Source organism: Corylus avellana, unplaced genomic scaffold (assembly GCF_965113065.1).
Source record: "Corylus avellana unplaced genomic scaffold, dhCorAvel1.hap1.2 HAP1_SCAFFOLD_306, whole genome shotgun sequence".
NCBI classification, from domain to species: Eukaryota; Viridiplantae; Streptophyta; class Magnoliopsida; order Fagales; family Betulaceae; genus Corylus; species Corylus avellana.
The window spans coordinates 396-9,764 of NW_028290664.1; the positions used below are offsets into that span (position 1 = coordinate 396).

At 29.2% G+C, this 9,369-nt stretch overlaps 1 non-coding gene across 1 annotated transcript; it reads left to right on the plus strand.

Moving 5' to 3' along the window:
• The first annotated feature begins 3,202 nt into the window (after positions 1–3,202).
• Positions 3,203–3,290, plus strand: TRNAS-GCU (transfer RNA serine (anticodon GCU)). The gene has a single exon. It is a non-coding gene; the product is annotated as a tRNA-Ser (tRNA).
• Positions 3,291–9,369: the final 6,079 nt, after the last annotated feature.

Consider the following 9,369-nt stretch of genomic DNA (forward strand, 5'->3'; position numbering starts at 1 on the left):
TACTTTACAAGAAAGGGGAGCAATGGAATACACGATTGTGGTAGCTGAAACGGCGGATTCTCCGGCTACATTACAATACCTCGCTCCTTATACAGGAGCCGCTCTGGCTGAATATTTTATGTACCGTGAACAACACACTTTAATCATTTATGATGATCCGTCCAAACAAGCACAGGCTTATCGCCAAATGTCTCTTCTATTACGAAGACCACCGGGTCGCGAAGCTTATCCAGGGGATGTTTTTTATTTGCATTCACGACTTTTGGAAAGAGCCGCTAAATCAAGTTCTCATTTAGGTGAAGGAAGTATGACTGCTTTACCAATAGTTGAGACCCAATCGGGAGATGTTTCGGCTTATATTCCTACTAATGTAATTTCGATTACAGATGGACAAATATTCTTATCTGCCGATCTATTCAATGCTGGAATCAGACCTGCTATTAACGTGGGTATTTCCGTCTCCAGAGTAGGATCCGCAGCTCAAATTAAAGCCATGAAACAAGTAGCCGGCAAATTAAAATTGGAATTGGCGCAATTCGCAGAATTAGAAGCCTTTGCACAATTCGCTTCTGATCTCGATAAAGCTACTCAGAATCAATTGGCAAGAGGTCAACGATTACGCGAGTTGCTCAAACAATCTCAAGCAGATCCTCTCACGGTGGAAGAACAGATAATGACTATTTATACTGGAACGAATGGTTATCTTGATTCATTAGAAATTGGACAGGTAAAGAAATTTCTCGGTGAGTTACGTACTTACTTAAAAACGAATAAACCTCAGTTCCAAGAAATTATATCTTCCACCAAGACATTCACTGAGGAAGCAGAAGCCCTTTTGAAAGAAGCTATTCAAGAACAAATGGAACGCTTTCTACTTCAGGAACAAGTATAATTTCTACTTCAGGAACAAGTATGTATAAAAAAATTCTTTTAGATAACTTTCTAATTTTTTCTTTTTTATTATAGTTTATATTATGAAATTATTAATATATTTCATATTCTATAATATAATAGATTTCATATTAAGATAAAATAAATTATAACTATAAAAAGAAGTTATAACTATAATATTATAATATATAGTTAAGTATAAGCGTCTCTTATTCAAATCATTCAAAATACCTAGTAGAAAGAAATATAACAAAATATATGGAAATAAATTGCGTCCAATAGGATTTGAACCTATACTAAAGGTTTAGAAGACCTCTGTCCTATCCATTAGACAATGGACGCTTTTTTTTTTTCTTAGTTTAATTGTCACATCTTTTTTTCTGAAAAAAAGAATATGTGAGAGAATTCCAAAAATTGCACATTCAATTCAACGATTCGGTATATTAATTACATTAAATTAGATTAATTACATTAATCTGATTAATTATATTATTTTTATATTATTTAATATATTAATATAATTAATGTTAATTTTAATATATAATAAATATAAATGAATAAATTATTCTAGATATAATATCTATAATATATATATATTAAATCTAGAATAATAAATATAGAGATATAAGCGGGTAGCGGGAATCGAACCCGCATCGTTAGCTTGGAAGGCTAGGGGTTATAGTCGACGTTGATTCATCATTTTTAACGTCTCTAATTCAAAACCGAACGTGAAACTTTGGTTTCATTCGGCTCCTTTATGGAAGATGGATAAATTCCACAGATGTCAGATGTAAACGAAATAAAAAAAAAATGAAAAAAGAATTTCGGCCCATAACATCTATGTCAGCTTTTCCGTTTGAATGCATTCAAAACAACCCGCTTTCTAGATGATCCCTATAGAAGAGGGGGATTCTAACAATCTTTCTAGTTACTTCGTTCTCTATTTCTATTTGAAAGAATCCTTAGGAAAAGGATTTTGTTTCCACCGAGCTAAAACAATATGTCGATGTCTCTAGTAAACCAAAGTCATTGTTTAATAGCTATTTTGCTTCAATCTCTCTTATACATACAAATCATAAAATTGAAGATTTAGTTACGATTAGAAATACTCCCTTCTCTCTTTATCCATGGATACTTTACTCATACTCATTCAATTGGAAGTATTGATCCAATTTAAAAACAAATTATGTTTCGTAATTTCATAATCCAATTTTTTTTTTAATTTCTAATTGAATCTTTTGGATATAAATCACGAGAATGTCCATTCTTCCTCGAATCTTTCATTGATAGGTAAAGGATTAAATCCTTTTAAGAAATAAAGTTTTTGATCGGAATAGTAATCAAACATTCCGAAGGGACCCCTTAACTATTACGGGATTAATAGAACGAATCACACTTTTACCACTAAACTATACCCGCTACAATGTGATTATTGTATATAAATGTATCCTTTGTCGAACAAAAAAATTAGCCATAATAATTAAGAAGATAGGATCAGAAAAGAATCATGAAAATTAGAGCGTTGACGTGCTTTGTTCAAGGAGCCCGATTAAATTAGGGAAAGAGGAGTCATTTAAATAACTAAATAACACCTTTTTTTGATGGGGGTGCTTTGACATTGACGGATACGGTTCGATAATGTACGCCAAAACATAAAATTCTGCAAGAATATATGGTTCCATTCTTTCTTTTTTTTATTCCAGTAAAGTAAATGGAATAAAAAAAAGAAAGATCAAATAATTAAGAAATGGCACTTTGATTCTATTCTGTATCATAGGAATCGAAATAGTCTTTATTATGATTGTTGTTGTTTCAATAACAAGTATCCTTTTTTCAAATCAAATAAATCATTTTTTCTATGATTCATTGGAACAAAAAAGGCCCAGCGAGGTACTGACCAGGCCGGGCTGTGGAATTAAAAAAAGCTCTTGGAGACGAAATCAAAGAGGTACTTTTATTATATATTAAATTATATAGTAGTAATATATAATTTATTACTTATAATATATATTATTACTATTATTACTTATAATATATATATATATAATTATAGAATTATAATTTATATTCATTGGAATAGTGGATTGGAGATATCTCTTTCGAGCCCTTACTTTATCTCAATGGAATTACTTTTAGTTTCTATATTTTTTAATATTTTTTATATTTTATATGTCTAGATACTATATAATTATATATAATAAAAAGAATATAAAAAATAAAAATAAGAGGTATGGTATAAAAGAAAGAAAGACTCTTTTTTCAAACCTTACTTTTTGTGTAATGTAACATAGTAATTATCCTTTTTCGATTGGGGGAGATGGCTGAGTGGACTAAAGCGTCGGATTGCTAATCCGTTGTACGGGTTTTTCGTACCGAGGGTTCGAATCCCTCTCTTTCCGCTTTTGTCAATGACGTGGTATTTTTTATTTATCTTTCAATTTCGACGAGTCTTTTTTTTTTTTTATTTTTTTATTTAATAGTTAAAGATGTGGAATAAATAAAATCCTAAGAACATTTAAAAATCGAGCAAGGAAAACAAAAACTTTATTTTTTATTCTTCACGTCCAGGATTACGTCCTGGATCATTAGATAGGAATCCGAAGATAAAGAGAGAAACAAAGAATATCACTACTGTGTAAACAAATAGTTTGAGAGTAAGCATTACACAATCTCCAAGATCATTTTTTTGGAAAAAAAGAGAATAGATTCTCCATTTTTATACCACATATACCGCATTTTGACACCAAAAATGGTTTTTATAAAGCTAGAAATAGAAGAAATAGAAAGGAATTTTCATAAATTCATTTGTAATGTAATATGAGTCAAGTCTTTCATTAACAAAATTTTTTGCATACCCACAATATCTAATTGTGGGGGACTCTAATAGGTTCTTTCAATGTAAAAAAAGGGTCCGAATTAGTAAATGGGGTGATCTCCAGACTTATCGTGGCGATACAAGAATTTCAATATTTGAATTGAAGCTTTATACTATAAGACTTATCCGATCTTATCAATTGTTAGAATCTTTTTTTTATAATAAATCATGAATTTTTCTAGGACAGTATTCAAAATCTCATCGAAAACTTACAGCAGCTTGCCAAACAAAAGCTAAGAGAAAAAATAGCACAGGTATTACTGGCATAAAATCTACGATTGGATTCAAAAAAGCGTAGGCTTCGGGCAATTTGGCGAAGAAAAAACTATTTGAAGAAAGAGTAGAATTAAACCAGATACAGATCAAACTAAAGATATTAAGCATAACAAACGTTTTGTTTTTTTGTTTTGTTCTTGAAGATAATTGTATTTATTTTGATTGAGTTATTAATATGAGTTATTGTTATTAATAATATAAAATTAATAATTTAATAATATAATGTTATTTTTTTTTTTTAAGTTTAAGTTATATAAAAAAAATGAGTAAAAATTAAAAAATAAAAATAAGGTAGACCAAAAAACTTTTCTTTGATTTGAACTAACTCAACCAAAAATACTTCAATTCTCAAATTAAAAGAGAATAGAAGAAATCATACTTTCATACAATATCTTAATTGAATTATATGTAATGATCAATAAATTTCGTTTAATTCTATATCTAAATGTATCAAAATCCTAGTAACAATCTATTCTATAGATATTTAGACTATAATTGACGAACAACTAATAAGAATATTAGTGTTTATTAATGTCGAATAGAAATATAAAATGGGGCGTGGCCAAGTGGTAAGGCAACGGGTTTTGGTCCCGGTATTCGGAGGTTCGAATCCTTCCGTCCCAGAGCATACTTATTATATATATCATATCAGATTATATATGTCGTATCATAATACCGATTTTATATCAGAATAAAAGATTGTCTTTTTTTTTTTTATTAAGAGTATAATAATATTGGATAGAATATGATTCTTTTTTCTTATAATGATTAATTCTTATCTGAATTATATCTTTTTCGCAAATTTAATCGTGTTCAAATAACACCAAATAACACACAGATGTAATTGAATCTATTTGTATCCAAGTAAGATGGGAACATAGATCAAAAGAAAAGAGTTTTTATTATAATATAAAAAAAAAGATCCGGGGACGGGCTTTTCATTCTATGTCCATACCTTTCATATTTAAATTAGTTACTCATAAAAATAAAAAAAAAAAGCCTTACTTCTTATATCCATTGGAATTTTCAATGATGCATTCTAAATATAAATGCGAAAGCCTCTCTTTCTTTTTTCCCTATACTTTAACTTTAAATGGTGGTGCAGTCTGATTATTAATTTTCTGTGGATTTATAAATTATAAACGCGGGTGTTCGTTTGATATTGGGGTACTAATTAACTTCAATCAATAATCAATAATCAATAGGATTAACTGGTTTAAAGTAAAAAAAAAAATAGGAGCAATGACTTAATCTGGACTTGTTTTAACTTGCATTTATACAAAATAGTCTAGCACTCCCTAAACTACATATAATATAGGATTCTTTTTTGATTTATGATTCATCATCTTCATAGAATTGACGGAGTAGATAGGAGTTAATCGTCAACGAAAAATACCAATTTCAATGTCTGCGTCTGTCCGAGTATCATTAAAAAACAATCAAGTTACATACGTAACATATGTATTTTCTTTGAACCTCGTTTTTAAGTATTTTGTGGTTTCTCTAATTCTAATGAATAATTGTAAATCTATGTAACAATTGAGACAAAATCTATTATCTTATTCACTTTACCTTATTACATTACCTTAGGTAAAAATTGCAGAAAGATTATTGAATTTTTCAGGTCAAATAAACTACGCAGAAAATGAGGAAATGCTTATATGTATGTCTTGTTATCGTTCTATTTCATTGAAAACTTTATTTTATTTCAATAATTACTTTCAGAAACATTTGTTTAGTCTATATGATAGATATGGGGATCTCCTAGTTCTTTTCTTTCGATTATGATTTATCAAAAATAATAACAACCCCAATCCTTCCTTACATCAGTCTTTATTCCCCACCCCATTAAATTAATAAATTAAAAAAGAAAAAAATAGATATATTATATGGGGTAAATTGAATTCTTGTTGAGACTTCTTCAGAAACTACCCATTCATAAAAGTATAGATTACTATGTACCGACCGAACCAATGATTATTCATGATTCCATAATTGAATCAATTACATACTGGTTACAGCAACCTACTAGAGAAATGTTATGGTAAAACTTCGTTTAAAACGATGTGGTAGAAAGCAACGTGCGACTTGAAGGATATGGTCGGTTGTGGATTCTTACATCCACCATTTTTTTATATTAATTATATAGGAATGAGGGTGCTCTTGGCTCGACATCGTTTGTTCTGTTCCACTGGAAAAACCTCATTTTTTGAGGGTTGCGATGTAAATAGTACATGATCATGATGGAGCTCGAGTAAAAAGTATTGATTCATTTTTTAGGGACATGGATCTAGGGTTAGTGTTAATTAATAAGTTGAAACAACTTCGTAAGTATATTTTCGATATAGAAATCGAAAGGATCCAATTCTAACAAGTTTCAAATTCATAACGAAAATTTATTGGAATTGGTAAAACTCTTTCGATCAAAAGTGTATCACATGGGAATCAACCATTTGTATGATTCTTTGATAGAAAGAAATTGCAAAAATGGTATGTTGCTGCCATTTTTTTAAATGATTAAAGATCACCGAAGTAATGTCTAAACCCAACGATTCAAGGCAACGATAAAGAATCCTGGAACAAGTAAATACCGTTTTCAGTTGTCTCAAAAAATAGATCATAATGAAGAATCAAAATAAATTCTAAAGGAGACAGACAAAAAATGCGTGGTTAGAGACCGCTCAATAAAGGAAATGCCTAAAGGTTTTCCTTTGGATTATTTGAGAGTTATCCAACTTGAGTTAGGAGGATGTGAATACGAATGATTTTTTTCTTTTTCGGGCAAGAATAAGAAAAAGTACTTAAATCATAGTTTAATTGATTTGATGATTTGATGGATCTATTTGACATTAATTATAAATTCTATATATAGACATAATTTCTAATTTTCTTGAGCCGTACGAGGAGAAAACTTCTTATACGTTTCTAGGGGGGGGGGTATTATTCATCTACATCTATCCCAATGGGCGGTTTATCGAATCGTTGCAATTGATGTTCGATCCAGAAGAGAAGGAAGAGATCTTCGGAAAGTGGGTTTTTATGATCCGATAAAGAATCAAACTTATTTAAATGTTCCTGCTATTCTATATTTCCTTGAAAAGGGCGCTCAACCTACGGGAACTGTTCATGACATTTCAAAGAAGGCGGGAGTTTTTATGGACCTTTCTCTTAATTAACAGATTAAATTCAATTAATGAAATACAATAAATAAAAAAAAGGGGGGAGGGGGTGACTTGTATATAACTTTGCATAACCCTTTCTATACAACTCCCCCTCTCTTGCTCTATTCCTACTCAATTTATTATTACTACCATAAGATGTCGTCGTCTATAACGACAAAAATTTATTTTTATTTTAGTGAGATAAATTCATATAAGACAGATAGATAGAAAAAAGATCAAGTGAATAAATGAATGAAATAGTTGGATCTATAAATATAAAATTTTACATTATCGCTAATTCAATAATGGTTTATTTTTCGTTGAAACTTTAACTTTATTTTTTTTTATTTATTTTATTTGTTCATAAAAAAAACATGGGATTTAAGCTTACTTTTTTTACTTATATTGATTGCGTAAACCCAATCAAGATTTTTTTATACTTCTCTCCGAATTTTTTTTACGCCTATACCTTTTTGTATTTATCTTTATTAAATATGTAGTGCTAATTTAATACAAGTCATTAGTTTTTTTATTTTTAATTTCTATTTATTTATAGTTATAGTAATTAAATATTATATTGAATTTAATAAATTTAATAAATTTAATAAGAAAATATTGAATAATTTTTTATTTCAATTTATGGTTTTCTACATTATGTTCTTTTCTCAACATTAACTTTTATATTGACAACAGTATATCAAACAAATATAATCCGATCGTGAATAAATGTATATATTTATCTCTGTTCTATAGACTTGGTTTTTTATTTTACTTTATTCAAATGGTGGGTTCATTGGATTTGCTGGGATACAAGAAGTCTTTATTTTTTTTTATTAAAAAAAAATCAATTTATTAAAAAAAAATTTATTAAAAAAAAAAAGAAATGGATAACATACGAACAAAATATGTGGTAGTCTATAAATTTTTATTTTATCTATATTTTTATCCTAATCTATATTCTTATCTTAGACGTCATTGTATTTGCATCTGATATGTTCATTTTTATGTTATGTTCAGAATCGATTAGAAATATTTTTTTTTATTTAATATTTTGATTGCGTTGTGAAATTCAATCTCTTTTTTGATTACGATTAGATCTATACATTTTGATTCGGGTTGCTAACTCAACGGTAGAGTACTCGGCTTTTAAGTGCGACTAGCATTTTTTACACATTTGTATGAAGCAACGGATTCGTCAATACCATCGGTAGAGTTTGTAAGACCGCGACTGACCCTGAAAGGAAGGAATGGAAAAAGCAGCATGTCGTATTAATGGAGAATTCTGAGAATATTTTATTCTTATCTTATCGGATCGATCCAAAATTGTGTTTGAATTCTTGACGCGCAAAAAAAAAGAAATTTAAAGTTGCGGTTAATTGAATAAATGGATAGAGCCCCATGGCTCCAATTATAGGGAAACAAAAAAAAGCAACGAGCTTCTGTTCTTAATTTGAATGATTACCCGATCTAATTAAACGTTAAAAATATATTAGTGCTTGGTGCGGGAAATGTTTTTACCATAAGTGGATTAGATTATCGATTTTTTTTATAAATCCTAATTATTCGTAGATATTCTCCATTAGAGTGTGGGGATGAATGTGTAGAAAAAGCAGTATATTGATAAAAATATTTTTTTTTACAAATTTCCAAAATCAAAAGAGCGATTGGGTTGAAAAAATAAAGGATTTATAACCATCTTGTTATCCTAGAATGAACATAAAACTATTTAATTAGATGGAAAAAGAGAGGATAAAGAGTCCGTTGATGAGTCTTATCTGTTTCCGGGGTATCTATCTAGTCTTTTCTTACTATAATATCCTGTTTTGACTGTATCGTACTATGTGTCATTTAATACCCCAAGAAATCCCCTATCCCCGGTTCAAGTTCAAATCTAATTTAAAATAAATGGAGGAATTTCAAGGATATTTAGAACTAGATAGATTTAGGCAACATGACTTCCTATACCCACTTATCTTCCGGGAATATATTTATGCACTTGCTCATGATCATGGTTTAAATAGAGTGATTTTGTTGGAAAATGTAGCTTATGATAATAAATCTAGTTTACTTATTGTAAAACGTTTAATTACGCGAATGTATCAACAGAATCATTTGATGATTTCCGCTAATGATTCTAACCAAAATAAATTTTTGGGATACAACAAG